Raw genomic sequence first — 17,747 nt, 5'->3', positions numbered from 1 at the left:
ACCGGCGTACGGAGGTTAATCGTCTTTTGGAATTCTTCGGCAGCCAGGCGTTTACCTTTTCTTCTTTTATATTTTGTGGCAGCCATTGCTGCTAAGTGGAGGAGCTCTTGTAGAAAAGGAAAATTGTTGCGAGCATCAAAATTGGACAATTTTGGTTTTCTATTGGAAAACGTTCTACGTATCAATGATTATTTCGTAGCGTAGTATTTAAGTGGAATTTCCCTTTCTAAATATTTATTAACAACGCGAGAAGATGGTGTCGCGATGTCGTCTACGTAGAGGAAGATATTAGTGCGAATAAACAGCAGTTAATTGTTTCCTGGCTTTTGTCTATGTCATCTATCCAAATTGAGTTTTCCTTGCAACTAAGATGTGACACGTGCAGGCTTTTGTACAGACACGCTTCCCTTTTTCATGAGTTTGTCTCTTGGCACTTACAGTGTCTTCTAGAAGCATTCTACGGTTCTTGTTGTTTCTACATATAACAAGGCAGGCTTTGCTATTTTAAATAATCCTTTGCAATTGCAAAACGTCGCTGCATGCTACGAGCAGTTCGTTGTTACTTTACACGTATCTCGTATCACCTTTATTCAGCCAGCTGTCTCGATTAAATCAAATCAAAGGCAATATCAACCGTAAATTCCTCGTCCATTACGCTCCATCGTCACTGTCTTATAAAGTGTTCACGCTATCGCAAACATTACAAAGGGCCGTGTCGCGAGCCATCGATCCTGCCATCGATATATCTGTTATAAAATCGTTACAAAGTCATTACGACACGGAGCGGCGCCATATCGATACAATCCGCGGACTCTGGAGATACCGATCTGTCCGATGATTCGATCTCCAGTACTACGTACTTGACTTCTACCCACGATACCGAGTAAACCGCGACTCCGATTCCGTCGCGACTCTATGCAAATTATCGTTCGATGTTATTACACTTCTAGACGTCGTGACGATTAAAATAATTTTATTTTAGTGATCGCGGTAGAAAGTTATTGGTGACCAAATGGGACATCTTAAGCCGTACTTCTACATCTGTAAGAACGCACGAAATTTTACCGTTTAAAATTCTAAAAAACGTTTAGTTCGTCATTTAGGTCCCTGTCACAGTATCGTACCATTATCTTTTTCCGTATGGTATACGCATACAGTCAGGTACATATTTACTTGCAAGCAGTATCGGTTGCAGGATAACTCGAACGAGAACAGGTTCGCCAGCCGCAGGTTTCGCCGTTTATGCTCGAGCCTGCGATTTTTCATATTCGATTAATCGACGCGGCCCGAACGTCAGCCGAAACGTTTAATCGCCGGCCGCGAGCCGCTGTGTAACTTTATTAACCTGCGGGACCTCGATCGCTTGTGCCGCATCGCCGACGCGGTTATCTCCCGTTTTCTCCGGGATTGATATGCCAATTAAGCGGTACCTCGAGGCTGAGACCGCGGCTACCACGTGTGCGTGCCCTTCGCCGATCTGGCCGCGTCACTCTTCTTCGCCTCGATCGAACATCCATCGACAATCGAAAGGAAACGTTGCTTTATGTCGAGGCGCCGATTTTTATGGTGCTCGGTTAATAGGCGTATTATTGCGGCCATTTTTTATATTCGATAACATTACTTTGAGCGTGATCGCGATCGCATGTTACGAAGCAGATTAATTCAGCGATAGAACGTGTTACGAACGAATCTTAAAAAATCTCGCGTCTTGGGCAATTTGAAACGATTAGCTTGATCGGATTTGACTAGTTTTTTTCTTTTTTTTTGTAATAGCTGGAACATTGTTGAGAGAATGCATTGCTTAAAATAAATCGTTCCACTTATCAAACTTGTACTTTCTAGTAAAGCTCTGGTATAACACACAACAGAGAGAACAGCTGTATGGCGTGACCAAAGTTACCGGCACTCCTAACGATAAGCTACAAAGTACACGGACTTACGAAGCATTTAAAGACGCTTGGCATTTAATTTTAAGGCTCGTTTTCCGCGGGATTTCTCTATCACGAAACGGCATAAAAGTGGAAAGGAGATGGAGCGCAATCTCGCGCGGAAATCACGCTCGGTCGTTTAATTTTCGAGAGCTTTTCGAACGCGATCCGACGATTTCTCGGTCACGAAAGCGGTCGCAATTTTATCGGGATCGTGTCGTCGGGGCCGACTAATCTTCGAAACAATTCTTAAGGCGCTTGACTCGACCGCTCTCGTGTTCGGTCACGGAACAAAGCCTGAACCGGTTCCGCCGAATGGGATCGCGCGTCATTCGAGTACTTCATTTTCCAGACTGTGTTTCTTCTCGAGCGTGATGTATACCTGCTCGGTCACGAAACACCGAGAAAATCGCACGGCCAATTTTTATCGATACTTTCGTTTCGACAGGGAACGCCGGCTATTCAAATTACGTAAGAGGAAATTATTAAACTCGAGTTACACAGATAACCACATCTTCGTTTCCATGTATTTAATGTACGTGTATGTATATATTAATCTAAAATATTCGTGATGTGCGAATTCTAAATGATTATAATACGCACTCTTAAATACGTAATCATACCATTGTTTTCGATGTTTAGGTCAGACGCGCGTGACTTTTCGGTATCCAAACGATACACAGTAACACGTAATGCACTCGAACGATGTATATTTAGATTCATTTTCATCGCTAGGACACTCGACGATATATGAAAAATTATTCTTCGATTTGAGCAGACGTCGCTACAATTCCATCGATAGACGTTTAATTGGTATATATTGCGTTGGCAACTAAGCGATTGCGGATTTTGTCAATACCACCTAATGACAAAATCCGCAATCACTTAATTCCCAACCTAATACAAAAGCGTCGTGTTTGACAGTCAGCGATCGGTTACTGGATGAGTCAGCGAAAAGAAACTAGTGGCGCTGACACCGCGCAACCGAGAAAACCGCGATCGCATATTTATTCGCTCGAAACGACCTCTTGAACAATCTTCGAAACTTACACCCGCTGAGCCACCCTGTATCGCTTACCACTTCGCTATGGTTAGCATACTTACTCTCCTCTCGCAAGAAACGCTTCCTGGCAGAGTTGTTGGCGACCGGACGCGAGGGGAGGGTAACCAGGCTCCTTTAGAATTCGCGCGTGAGCAGCGAGCGAGGCAGAGAAAAATATCCAAGATGAAATCGGCGAGGGTCAAAATGCATGACAAATAACGCGGCTTGTCCACCGCGGAATGAAACAAAACCCCGGCAAAGAGCTGGACGCCGCTTTGTTCCCATTGTGGGCCCGGTGTCACTTCAAGGTAACGTTGCATTCGGTTCCCCGGCCGCGGTGTCGGGTCGCCATCAGATGACGCTTGATAAAGGAACGACAAATTGGTACCACCCGAACGACTGCTGCTCTTCGCGGAAGATCCGACCGCGATAACGTTCGTGTCGATAAACACGCTACACGACCACGTCTCCCGCGATTTCATGCGCCGCCGTGCACACAATTTTCGTACCTGTTTCCGGTACGTTTGAAAAATCGCCGGTTTTTGTACGATCAACGCTCTCCCGAACGCGGACCAACACACGGAATGTTTCAAAAATTGCGCGATCCTTCTACCAACTGAAGCTTCGCGTATGGATGTCCAAGATGGAAGCTTCCAGAGAAGACTGTACGCGGATGTTGGCAGACTGAGATCGTCGTACGTAACAGATTTTAGGTGGTAAACGTTGTTATAAATGATTCTTTGAATTACTATGTCGAATGGAACCGATCCACGCCGACGTAACCGAAACGGATCAAGATATCGGGAGAGCTGGCAGAAACCGTCGGAATGCTAATGGATTCAGAAAGGAAGGACACGTAAAAACTCGGATGGAAGTTGCCGCGAGACGAAAAACAAGTCTCCCTGCCGATATCATCGGAGTCGAGTATCCACAAAGCTACATTGTTTCTTAGAAACAAGTCACCGGGTGCGGTGGATCACGGTTGGCCGATTACAGATCTCGATCCGATGAACACACCGGGTCCACCTTGCGTCTCGTAAACGTTCGCTGACAAGGGACGAGGCAAGAGAAAAAATTTTCTACGCGGCAGAGGAATCTTCCGGTTGAATTAATCGTCGACCCGCTTAGTAGCGGCCAAATTTTATTCTTGCTCGCGGCGAAGCGTAACCGCGATCGTTGCTGACCAACGACTCGAATGACATCGACGATTATTAAATCGAGATAACCGGATTTTTACGCTGATCCAAGTATACGTTCGATCAGGGATAGTAGAGATCGAGTTTGCAGGAATACGCGCGCCGTGACAAGAGAGGACGCGAGCGCGTTGTAGCCGCGATGTTGGTTCAATCATGGGCTACAAGCGCGATCGGCTGGTCCTCTTGGTCCGGGTCCAGTGGCGTAATCCTCCGTCACGTTCTTCGATCATCGTTCAGGCGAATTTACACGTTTCGCTTTGATCGAACAATACGCTCGATTCGACGAGATTCAATGTTGATTCAACATCGACAAATGCTTTGTCATCCCCACGCTGCGTCTCAAGCTTCTCGTGTACCAATACGGCGAGGAAAAAGTGTTATATCTTAACGCTTGCAATTGCAGGATACAACTTTGCTTAAAGGGTGCAGGTTTTAGCGTTTTTCTAACACGGGATTGTCGTTATTTTGGATTGTGACGCTTGCAAAGTTCAAGCGCGATATCCTGCTCTATATTTCTATTATAAGGCGGAAGCCGCGTGCATCGAAGCCTAGCGGTCCATGGAAGAACACGCGCGGTGGAAGAGACCTTCCGGCGAGAATCGCGCGCTCTTCGAGCCTCTCTCGCTGAATAATGAACCGTCTTCTCGGGTGCTTTACGCGGTCGACCAACCGGTCCCGTTTCCGTAAATTATAACCATTAGCGGCACTTGCGTTTCGCGGCCGCGCGTCCCGGTAATTTTCGTGAAATTAAACGCACCGAATCAATTACTCGTTCGCGCTACGCCGGGCAATCGAGGACGGACGATGACCAGACGCGCGCGATGGGAAATGGCGCGCCGCTGTCACCGTGGCGTGCATCTGCGTTTGTCAAGAGTCAAGAGTATCAAGTCGAACGGGCATGGTCACGAAACACCGCCATAAAAGTGTAATTTGCCCGGCGATTTTGGCACGACACAATGTGCTCTTGGTGGTTGAACGATACGTAAGAGGATAATTGGACGCAAAAGGTGAACTCGAGCGCTCCGGAAACCGGTTCCTCGTGATTTCCGTTTAGCTATGACTTATCGATGTCCTTTTCCCGTGTCTTCTCCATTCAATTACACGATCCTTTACTCTTGGTTCCCTCTTCCTTCAAACTTTTTCTCAACCGAATTTTGAAACTGATGACAAATTTCTTTATAAATCTGCCTTAGATAAACTTTCAAATAATTCTTAGTGTGAATTTAACGCTCGATTACGATGAAAATACAACGAAAAATGGTAATTTCGTAGAAAGAAACCTTCTAAGGATCAGAATATTTGCGACGACGCAACAGTGTATCGAAAATAGCGTCGCCATGGGTCCAATAATTCAGGGTAAGTTTCGTCAGTGGGGGGTGCTTGTGACAGAAAATTCGTCCCGGGATGCGGTGTTCGTCCTTAGAAGGCGTTTTGTTCCTTGACCCGCGTCCCAGCTCATCCGTCACGCTTGTCGGCTTTCGCGACACGCGTATCCACGCCGCACGATACCGACCCGCTGTGTCCCGGGACAAATTTATAAATTTGACAAGGAAACGTACGAAACGAGAATAGAAAGAGCTACGGATCGTTCGAGGACATCTCCGACTATGGCATCTCGGATGAATAAATCGAAACCGGATCCTTGATTCGTAGATCGACGGATCTTTTGGCTGTCATTCTACGAATAGATTCTTAAGGACAATACGTGCAATTATTCATATTCGAAATGGCGTAAAAAGTTCTTGGAAATGAATATTTGAAGGATAAGATAATAATAATAAGAAGGATAAGAAGAAGAAGGATAAGACGTATTTCCATATCTTGTACCATGACAGCAGATACATATTTTGAAGATAATGCTCGAAGAAACAGCGATCCAACGAGGCAATCGTTGAATCAATTTTCTACTTCTTTCTATAGCGAAAAATGTGATCAAACACAATGCGACAGGTTTAATAAAGGTTCGGCATACGAACGAAGTTGAAATGATAAAATAAGAAGGAAGTGAGTTCGGTCAGCTGTCGCCTATTGTGAATCGATAAGCAAGTAGAAATAGAAGAAACAAAACGAGTCGTTTCTTCGATAGTTCGATAGTTGCGATCGATTGCCTTCCGACTTGGGTGCACGTCAAAAATCATCCGACAAACTTGCGCCAATGACTATGTTGTTCTTGCCCTTGCGATAATTTGTATCGTTTATAGCGTTGCACCGTGACAAGAGGATAATTGCGGAATATTTGATTTTAATCGACACAGGTGCGCGTAAAAGGAACAAATACGTTTACTTAAGAGCAATAAAGTCGTTTGGTCGCTTGATCCGTCTAAATGGCAACGAGCACAGCCTCTTGATTTTTGTATGTAATATGTTCGTTTCTATTAAAGACGTGAACTCATTTTCAAAATTGCTTTCGAGTTTCATAAGATGTAATTTTCGTTCGATGTTTTTTATATCTGCTAAGAAAACACCAAAGAAACTGATCGCACGTATATGAAATTTGTATATGTGTATCTTTATAGGTTTCCTTACACATATACACATATCGCACGCAATACTCAACACGTGTGTGTTATTAGGATGTCCGAGAAGTTTCTTTCGTTCCATAAGATGATAATAGATGAACAACAATTTCTCTTTTATATTGAATTACGTATGATCCGTTTCGTTCTATTTCTATTATTACGTTCGTGTATAAATTAATATAAAAGAAAAAACATTGTGCATTTTCTATTATTTCCTTATAAATCGGAAGAAACATTTCGGGCAACCTAATAAATAAAAATCACATTATATTGATATTATCCTGCTGACAAGCATGTGTGCAGCTCAAACTACATTATATTCGTATCGACATGGAGGAATCGCATCAAACGAATACCACGATTCGTCCGATCATTCCCGAATAAAAATTCTGCTGACACTTTCGAACGATCGCTACGAGATAGCCACGTGTACGAAGACGCGTCATTTGTTCCCTTCGAGCGACGACCGATAAGACGGACGCGTAATCCGCGAGAAGCATGGCGATCATTCGATTTGACCTGGATTTATGCGATCGCGATCGTGCCTTCTTTCGTGGCAAACTTCCACGCGTCTCAGTCACCGGCTTCGTTCGTTTCAGGTGCATCAGCTGACCTTGCAACGCGCCAATCAACGTTCCTGGTCGCTTCACTGGCCACGCTTGATGTATCGCCGCGTATGCCTTGGTGTCTCGCGATACGCTTCCGTGGAACCAGCTTCCCATCATTGATTGCGCGAATTTTTTCTCACCTTTATATACGGTGTCTTGTAAGTTTCTATATGGTCGATGAGATTGATACGTCGAGGTCGATAGTGTACGATAAATGTTGCGATATTCGAAGAAACAAATGTTACAAACGACTTTTTACAGCGTCTCTCGTAATCTTTTTATTTGTTTCGTCAAATTCTATCTTGGTCAGACCGAGAAAACACCTGACGTTACATCCGCGTGTGCGTATTGGAAATCTCGACAGAATTAAAGGCTATCTGCAATTCGTTCGTCTGATCACGATTTCACCTTCTTCGCACGCACTCGCAAAATCCGTGAAACGGATACTCCAGATATCTCTCCGTGGCGAGACGAACGTCCGCAGATCGCGAACCGTGACTTTCTCGCGCGTTATTCGAAGCGGAGCCGAGACGCGTGCAGCTGGCCGATCGCCTTTCACGCGCGTCTCGGCCGGAGACGGACGTTTTCCATTTTGCATCGCCCGCAGGACGCTCACCTTCCTTCACAACTTCGCTGCGTCGTCCGCGTGATGGCCTTCCGCCTTCTCTCTGCATAATCTCTCTGACAGTGAGAGTAAACCCGCAGCAATGGATCGTACTTTGTTCCAGAGATATCGAGAAATTTTCAATCGAACTTCAAATTCCGACACGTGGATTTTAGATTTTTAAACGTACGACGAATAACGAGAATTTAAAGAGGGCTAAAGTATACGAAACGTTGGGAAAAAATATTCTGTATTTGATTTTTAGCACAAGGTGTACAGGATGACTCTAGATTACCGCCGATGCACGCGTGGTCTATAATTTTGAGACCGAAAATAACAGAATAAAACCTGATTCGCGTAAAGAAAGATCATTTATTTCGACATATCCCAGCATCGAACGAAAGTTCAACAATTTCCCTGGCTCTTCAATCTTTTCTCAATTATCGTTTCAGCGAATCTCTTTCAACTCGTCGTTACTTCGGTGAACGTGCTTTCTGTCATTTTGTAGATTGGTTTAACCTTGGAGATCTGGAAGGGATATGTCAAACGGATATCGTATATGAGGAACCGCTCGCACGGTTTTACGTCGGAGGACGTTTCGTGGAAGAACGTTGGAAATTGGACATTAGGTGGGGTTAAGCGACTTCTTATTCATGAGTGTCCTCCGGCTGGTTTGAAGCTCAAGTTTCGAATTCTCTTATTACATACGTCGTTAACTTGTTTTTATGCTGCTTTGCCACCTGCGACAGAAAACGAACTACTCGTGGAAGACAAATTTTGTTAACGACTATTTCAGATATTCGTAGAAAGTCTGCGATCTGGCGAGTACTTCGCCAACGTTTCTTTTCTATAAAATACTTCTGACAATCTGCATTATACTTAGACCCGTTCACCGACTGTTTACTTTCAACGAAAAGCCTAAGAAATCAACCGAACAAGGAAACCCAAAGAAATTACCAAAGCATTTACCAACAAAATTATCGGAGGACGACTCGCACCTCGATCGAAACGCGATCCTTGCGGCGTGGATGGCCGCGATCCTCTTCGCGTGATATCTTTCACTCCCATTGCCGTTCCTCCCACGTGGTGGTGAATTTTGCGGTGTAAAATGTCCAGGAGGCGGGCGAAGGAAACCGAGCGGCGGAGCCATTAGACTCTCAGCCAGAAAATTCCACTCGCCGCGGCCTACGCGGAAACGATCCTCGCGCGGCCGATGATTTATAGACGGTGGCTCGTTATCGTGAAAGCAGAGGAGCCGTGGCGGCATCGGTTGCAGCAGCGGCAGCAACAGCAGCCGCGGATCGCGCTCGAGACGTTCGGCATTCCGAGCTAGATTACTTTGTACTTTGTGCTTTCGCAACCTCTTCCTCGGCCGACTCGGCGGCGTTCACCTGCTCTCCGTGGCAGCGGAGGCCGAATCAATTCCTGCCATCGAGGACAGTTTTAATTTTCCTACATTGTCTTAGAGTCCGCATTGCGCCGCTGCTGCTTCATCGATCATTGTCGTTCGGCTTTTCTATTCTCCGTTCTTTTTTTGCATTCCACCTTTTTCTTTTTTTTTCAAACGAGCTGGTTTGTAGCATGATTTATTCTCGAGCTTGGCACTCGTTCGCTCCCACGAAGTTCCAAAGAGATTATACGGGGTGTATCGTGACGTGTTAGGGCGATTTCAGTAGTGGACGATCAGAAGTCGTATAGTAACGACGCGAAGTTTCTCACGAAACAACAAAATTTTTAACCTTTGGAAAAGACTTGGCGTAGAATTGAATTTTCTACGATAGAGAAACACGATTGGATGGAAGATTCAAGCTGTCGTTATCGCGCGTCTAATTCTACGGTGATTCCTATTATTTCATTTAACGACCAATCGCCGTCATAAACACAGGACGAACAGCTACCGATAAATCACCGACGCTATCAAACTGAAAAATTGCAAGCTATTCGAATAAAATTGATTTCCAATCCATGTCCAATTACCCGCATCAGACCTTTCAACGCATTAGACAAACTACCCACTCCATTACATCCAATTACATTGGTTTAAACGCGGCGTGTTCGGCCATTCCCTGAGCCACGGCGAGCCGTTTTCGCGTGGTCATAAATCGATCACGATAAAGAGAGCGTCGTTCTCGTTGGTGGTCCAAAATCGCCCGAAACGAGACCGGCGCCCTGCAAGAAGAAAGTTTCCGCCGTTATTACAGTGTTCATCGCGCTATCGCGCGATTATCTCGCGACGAAAGGTCGGATGTATCTCGATTGATCGGCCGCCACGTGATTTCGATCTCGAAACGCCGTTCCATGGGATCCTGACTTACGGTTAAACCATGCGAAATTCGCTCATGGATCATGAGAATTTACGATGGTATGCAAAACGTGACAATTGAATATTATTAAAAGTATCGGTGTTACCAAAGTATATATATTGCTGAGAAAAATTACCGTGTTTTGTAGAGCAAATTGCTCGACCCACGGACATTTTTTATGAATTACGAAACCGAAGGGATGGTATGACAGAAAGGGAAGCCAATCAGCGACAGTCAATTGGCTGCAGCACGTTATTTTGCCCGTGTCGTAGCCGATGTTATTTTTCTCATATTTCGCTTCGATAAAATAAAGTTAAGATTATTTCGACTTGCAGGTAATATCGTCAGATAAAAAGCGTATCATCCAAGCGTATCATCATAAAGGAGTTTTAGAGTCGCGTTTTAGTTAACGCGTTAATTTATAGACAATTAAAATCCGACAGTAGCTTTACTTTTCATACAAGTAAACGCGAAGAGAATTTATTACGAACGAATGTCTCGCTTTGATCGCGAAGATCGAGGGGGACGATCGTTCTCCAAAAATCGCCCGCGAAAGACTAGCTTTATCGATTGTACCAGGATACCTACTTAGCCGCCCAAGGACAATGGCCGTGCTACCTCCGCAGTGAAACGCTATACACGATTATTTCGAGCGATATATCGCCCCCGCGAGGCTGGCTGCTGGCAACACGGTAAAAGGACCTTTCGGGAGATCGAGATAGAGCTTATTGTCCCGGAACGACGCCGGGGCAGGTGTGTACGCTTAACAAATCGGCCGTCGTCTTGGCGAGACCAAGTACGACTTTCTTGCACCTCCTTTTCTCCTTGTCTCTTTCTCGGTTTACTTGGCGATTTTCCTCGATCTCGAGCGATAAATCACGGCTTGAACACATGGACACGGATGGTACGAACGTCGTTAGCGAGTGAATCGTCGTCTTACAAAAGTATGACGAGAAATTTCTGTAGTAAGATGGTTGATATTCTCGCGATCGATAATTTTTCCTGTAATTCTTGGAAGCGGCTTATATAATGGTCCTTAAGGGCGGGGGGAGGTTAATTCGTACAAAAATAAGACATGTTTTTTGTGAATTATTTGTGACGACATAGTTAAAATCTCTTTATTAAAACTTTATTAAGCGATTGAAATATATTGCGAATTAGTAATTCTATCGCCAATTGTTCCCAGAAGCTAGTATATACTTACCATTATATTATAAGAATCTAGCAATGGAAGAGAAAATTACATGTTTTATTATAATTTCATTTCGTGTTCAATAATGAAACGTTAAGTTCAGACAAGATATACGTAGATCGTCAAAGACACAGCGCATATACCGTTCGATGAAATGGCAATTCTATAAGAATATAGAGGAAGCATTGTATGAAAATGAAATTATTTCCATTTCCGCTCTGAACTGTACGAGCAATCCGCCGATGTCGGCAAGAATGTTCATTCATTTCGATTGAGCCGCGCGATCAGTTCGCGATATTCACAGGGATACGATGAAGATTTCAGCAAACCGGCAAAAAGAAGTTCGCGAAGCGTAATCAAATACTCCGAATCGTGAATGCGCTCAGCTGACGAAGGTCAACGCAACCGATCAATTAAGAGCGTGGCTGTTAATTAGCGGGGGAACCGGTTAATTGATACCATTCCGTAGTAAATCGCGATCGAATTAATTCCTCGGTATTCGTGGGCTTAATTGGCCGACGACGAATTAATCCTGCTCCATCGCGACGGTTCGAACGGGACTCGGTTTTTCCAGATTTTAATTGGTTCCCGCGAAGGGGACGAGAGGGGACAGAGAGAAGGAAGAAGAAGATGCTCGCTCATACTGCCGTATCGTTCAGCAGATATGAAATTTCATATCGTATCGCGTTAATAATGTCTTCATGAATTTTCATCGTGATTATTTTTCTCTTAATGGATCCTTCGATCGAACGCGGCGTTAAGAAATTCTCGCGAACGAGAGTTACGTAGCAGGAATTCCTTAATATTCTAAGACATCGTGTAACTCGAAAGTCAGGGCTTAACGATCGAAATTTCTTAAAAATTCTGTGGAAAAGTTCGACGTTTTCTTATTATCGATTTGCTGATATATTATAGCGCGTGTAATCGTAAATCACGTTTCAAACGTACCTTTTCATACCGCTATTCTATTTCTGGTAATATTCAGTCGTTACGTTTAACGTACCTTAGTTCTACGTTTTAATGGAAAAGCACGTGAGATATCTTATTCATGGATACGAGAGGGTCAGTAACTGCGGTGTTACGTGTGTTTATTGAGTAAACGTTTACACGCAGAGTACCTAATAGATACAGCGAGTCCAAAAACCATCGCGAGGCAAAAGATTGTTACGTAGACTGGTCTGTGACTCGGCTGTTATCAAATCATAAAATATTCTACAAAGTATACCACTATACTTGTGTATCTAACGGGCTCGCTTAGGTTCGTGACTTTCTAATCGTTTTGCACCTATCTACTCCTTTGCTCTATTCTTATCTATGTTGTCGTAGAACCTATCTACGTTCTACTAGACGCCTATCACCGTGCTAATCTGAGTTCTACTTTCAATGCTAATTGGAACTTTACATTGGGAGAAACGTGATGAATCTCTGTCAGGTCTGCTACGAATAAACGATGCGACATTGTTACAATTTCGTACACCCGAACACAGCGAGTAAAGAAATTTCGACAGAACTTTGTAAAACGTTCGATTCTTATACGCAGCTGGATCAACCACCGTACACCTTTACGCTTCTACATCATCGTACGAAACAAAATAACGGAAAGCTGAGGCTTTCTGATAGAAACATTCGGTTTTTAAACGGCTAAATCGACTGTTACATAGCCTCGTGCATTTATATTAGCACAAGAGACAAAAGAATGTTATAAATCTTTCATGAAACCGATGAAAGAATGTCGGATTACACGAGATTAAGCGATTCCCATTTCCGAGTGCTTGGTTTCTCGCGCGACCGCGCGTGTAACATCCGCGCGTTAGTATGCGTAACGAGGACGAGACAGGTACAGGAAAGCAAGATTCTTCCAGGGTTATAGACCCTCTGGATTACATCGTTCGTAGACTCCGATGACTACGTGGCCGCCAGTCGGAATCGCTGCTACAAAGCACGACCGCTTAAAATTACAATGTCCCCTCTCGTGTCGGCGATTATTTTTACGTTCACACGATTTCGCGGTGTCGTGCAACCGCGGATTTATTAGTACGAAGATGTTACGCCAGATACTACTAGATATTTTATGCGTCAGGGTGAAGGGGTTAATTTCGCAAAAAGGGCAAGCGATATTCTATCGCCAAACAAAATACCAGAGGATGTTTCAATGCGTTACAAGGAAAATGTACCGTTACAGTCCGACAACTTGGAATTTTACAATCTTCCACATTTTTCTAACGTTTCACCCATGTTCCATCCACTGTACGAGCCAATCGGAACGCTCGTTCGTCCAAAAGCTTCGTCCTTCCAGCTTCCGTCCTTCGAACCTATTCACACTGGTAACGGTCGACCGTTAGCGGACCTTGAACACCCGGGATCTACCAGAGCGACTCTCGCGTAATTTACCCGGCGAACGCCGCCGGCGTCGTTCTCGTTAGTTCACCGATCTTGAGAATTAAAGGGGAGAAAGGAGCACCGGGAGAGAAAGAGAAGAGAACGTGAAAGTAAGAGGATCACCAGCTCCGCTACCGTTCTACGATCCGACCAACACACAGCCAACCTACCTCACGCCAGACGGAGAACGATCGATCGATGAATCACGATCGAGGTCGCGAACAACTTCGAACGCGTCGTCGACTTTGCATACGCGGCTTGCATGTCGCCTCTCAATGGTAACTACGTGCTTATTTCTCCTCTGAACGATGGCCACGTCCATTTCGATCCGGCTCCATGTCGTTCGTTCATGTACATATCCTAAAATCGCGATCGGGTGTTCGTACGATTTAACGTAAAATCCAGAACGAAACTTGATGCAGCAGTTTGGCCAGAAGTTTTAGGAACGAAAAGACTTCGAGCTTTTTTAAAGCTGTATGAAGAGATTTAACTAAAAAATCTCTGAATGGAAAGATAAAAGAGAAATTTTCAATAGTAGAATGCAACCAATGACATTCGTAATCGATGCTGATATAAAAAATAAGAGAAGAGATCATGGAAGCTGGAGGTTACGATCCAAAAATTCCAGGATAATTCAGTTTGCGAAGATAAAACCCGAACGCGTACTTCTTGCCCGGGGAGAGGCAAAAGAAGAAAAGTTTGTTTCGCTGGAACGTGGTATTCGCTCTGTACGTAGCGTCGGTATGATCATCCTCCTTTGAGGGTTATGCAAATTCTGCGGTCCCTTGTCGCCTCAACGGACGGCGATAAAAGCGCCGATCATCGCTCATTTTCTTCGTACGGGCGACATCGACGGATCGACCGGTTCGCGAAGATAGCCGTTGCCACGATGATCGCGTATCGAATGCCTCGATGGCGTTTCGTCGTCAATCGCTTGTTACCTTCATCGGCTAATGTGTCTCGTATCTGCGTCATTGACGCGGAAGAATTCCGAACGGACGTGAGATTTTGTTTTTAGTTTTCTTTGGTACTTCGTGAGACCTGAACATGCATCATTATGCGCGGTAGGCTTGTTTGCTTGACGGTGTGACAAGCATAAGCAAAGAAAAGAATTTTAATTGGGAGTTTCGATAAAATGTGGAAGAAGTTTGTCGGGTAATAAGGTAGCCGACTTTCTCAAGGAAGATGCCGAAAATTAAAACGTAAGATCTCTATGTGAAAGCATTAGTCTACCTGAAGATTGATAACCATATGTCGTATTGACTCATCTTCGTAATTTCATAGAAATCCACCCCATGAGCCACGCGTTTGAAGGCGACCACTCGTCGAGAAACAGCCTTCGACCCACGCGTTATCTGTTTCCTCGAATCTGAAAATCGAACTGCTGTGGCAAGTGAAGTGGCAGCTCGGTTGGCGACTTTAATTGGAGGTTCGGCAGCTCGGCTGAAAGAAACGCGAAACGTGTGCCGAGTGAAGATACCGGCGGACGTATGCCCCGTTACCTTTGTCACCGGCTGTCCATCCGCTTCCCTCTCGTTTAGCGTCCGCCACCGGCACAGTGCCACCGAGACTCTGCTAATTGGACGGCAGAAATTCGCCACGAGAACCAAGCCTGACGCGTAAAAAGTACGCGTGATTGCGACATGGCTTCGGTGCAAGCTTGGCAAACGCGTTCACTGCTTATCGAATTTCTTTTCTCAATGTCTGCATCCAGTATTTGCTGTGCCAGTCATCGGTGCTTTAATTCTTCATGTCTCTCGCACAACGGTGAGAATATTTCCAAACTAATGGCTATTTATTTTTTTCGATCAATAACAATCATCGAAATGATCGTTCTTTTCGAAGGAAACAGAAGAAACGAATTCTCGAGATAGTATCATCATCGAAACGTGGATGATCGCGCTCAGAGGATCGAGGTAACAGAGCGGCAACCATCCACGTGGACGTCCGAGTCAACGGTCGTTAAATTTAATGGGCCCGCTCGTTAATTCCATATACCGACGGTTTCGCGTACGCAATAACAAATTACGCAAACGACCCGCTTCGCTTGGTTCGTTCGCCTCTACTCTCTCGTGGACGTTCGCGAGCATTTTCATAATATCGTTACCCGGTCCGGGGGAACGAGCGTCGTCAATTAAGCGTACGCCGCTTGAAACTCGACCGACCGGCCGAATTTCGCCGACCAAGGGATTAATTTCGACGCATGATTCGCGATAACGTTAGCGTAAGCGCTCGCGCGCGCGCCTCTCGCATCGATATAAAGATATATCGGGCCGTGTCGATGCATCAACATCGCGGAATATCCCAGAGGTGATAATGTAGATAGGACGACCGGTCCTCTGGCTAATTTGCGACTTTGCCACGTGCATAAATTAATTGTCGCATTATGGCACCTATAAACACGTTATTTACAGCTTTGGTTAGAGGACGTTGTTCGAAGGAACATCGGCCACCATAATTAAAGTACGTAGGCTCACGAGAGTATTCCAACACTTGTAGATATCTTTTACGAGTACATTATGCATGTTACACGAAACGGTTTGAAATTTCATTAGCACCGTTACGAGACCAGTTATCACCAACGTATCGGTCAAATTTGAAACAAGTCTGAATAGAGAAAAATTAAATAATACGCATCGATGACAAAATGAAAAATCCACCCTATCGTATAGTCAGAGGTGAATGTATTAGGTTGTCGTAAAAGTTTCTTTCGTTTTCTATTGCAACAAGATAGAATTATTTCCTTGTAAAACGAAAGAAACTTTTGCGACAACCTAATACATGTCTATCTATATTCATCTGCTTTCGATCAAATAAAACAATAAAAAAGTATGTTGAATGAACAGAAGCAAATTGAAAGATTTAATATTATAAAACTACCTAGCTGAACTTATATCTGTATCAAACTCGATCATCGATCTAAACTGAAATTTACCCGAAATTCAAGAACGCTGAATAATTCAACGTTGCTGTTGAACAAGCCAATGAAACAATATTCGCCCAATACTCTGTACGATCCTTTTACATAGAAACTGCGGCGAGAAAGGAGCTCGGCTTCTCTGTCGTAACGTTGTCACAGAGATCTCCGACAATTACTTAACCCTTGCTCCCCGAGCGGGATTCCTAGATCGACAACGCGAACGGCCAATGTCAAAGGTCGTCGAATAATTGTCTGTCACGACGCGTCCGAAACGGCACGGTTTCGTCACCGTCGACGATTCCTCCGGCTTTCGATGCCTGTTCTACCTCTCGGCCTCCGTGTATCGTACAACGGATCGCGAGTTGCTCTGCGATTTAAGGAGCGTCGCTTTGTCGAGTCGTGACGACGATCGGTTCGATCCCTGGTTGCGACAACCGTTCACAGTCGGAGCAAAAATACGACCGACTCGTTACGTCGATCGCGTCGTTCCCCTCCTAAAGTTCCTCCATCCAATACCGTTTCGATCGAAAGTGCACAGTCGTTTCTTTCGTTTGAATCTTTGGATCGCGCAGAGGAAGCTTCGATATCCTTGACGTTTTGGATAAGTTCGAACGTAGATTTTGGAAGACGAAAAATAAAGGACCAACTTGGTGTAATTTTGTCAAGCGAATTCTGGAAAAAAAAGCTAGTACGTTTGATATCGACGATCGTTTGTTCCAAGCGTAACCATAAACGGGAAATGTTGAAATGAAAACGCAACAGCCGATAAATCTGAGAAAACGAGTGCCATTATCACGTTCGGCACGAGCCGATTCAGCTTTCCAATTTTTCCCCTCGTCTATGACAGAGAATCTCTTTTCCTAACCGGCATTTTCAGCCGGTCGATCGGGCAAGCCTCGTTACGAGCTTCGACTAGCCGTAATCAATTTCATGCATTGATTAATACGAAGTAAATGAATACCTGGGAATCGTTGCGGGGCTTTCGATGGCGCGAGCTCGCGAACCGAGAGATGATTTATCCGGCGTGGGTCGAGGGCTGGCCGGTCGGCGCGCGTA

General features: G+C 44.7%; 1 protein-coding gene across 1 annotated transcript in view; it reads right to left on the bottom strand.

Moving 5' to 3' along the window:
- LOC117213443 (kinetochore protein NDC80 homolog) overlaps positions 1-17,747 on the bottom strand; it is a 156,395-nt gene that overhangs the window by 138,092 nt on the left and 556 nt on the right. The window lies entirely within an intron of this gene.

This window comes from Bombus bifarius, unplaced genomic scaffold (assembly GCF_011952205.1).
Source record: "Bombus bifarius isolate JDL3187 unplaced genomic scaffold, Bbif_JDL3187 scf7180000009102, whole genome shotgun sequence".
Taxonomy (NCBI): domain Eukaryota; kingdom Metazoa; phylum Arthropoda; class Insecta; order Hymenoptera; family Apidae; genus Bombus; species Bombus bifarius.
This window is presented reverse-complemented; position numbering and strand designations above follow the sequence as displayed.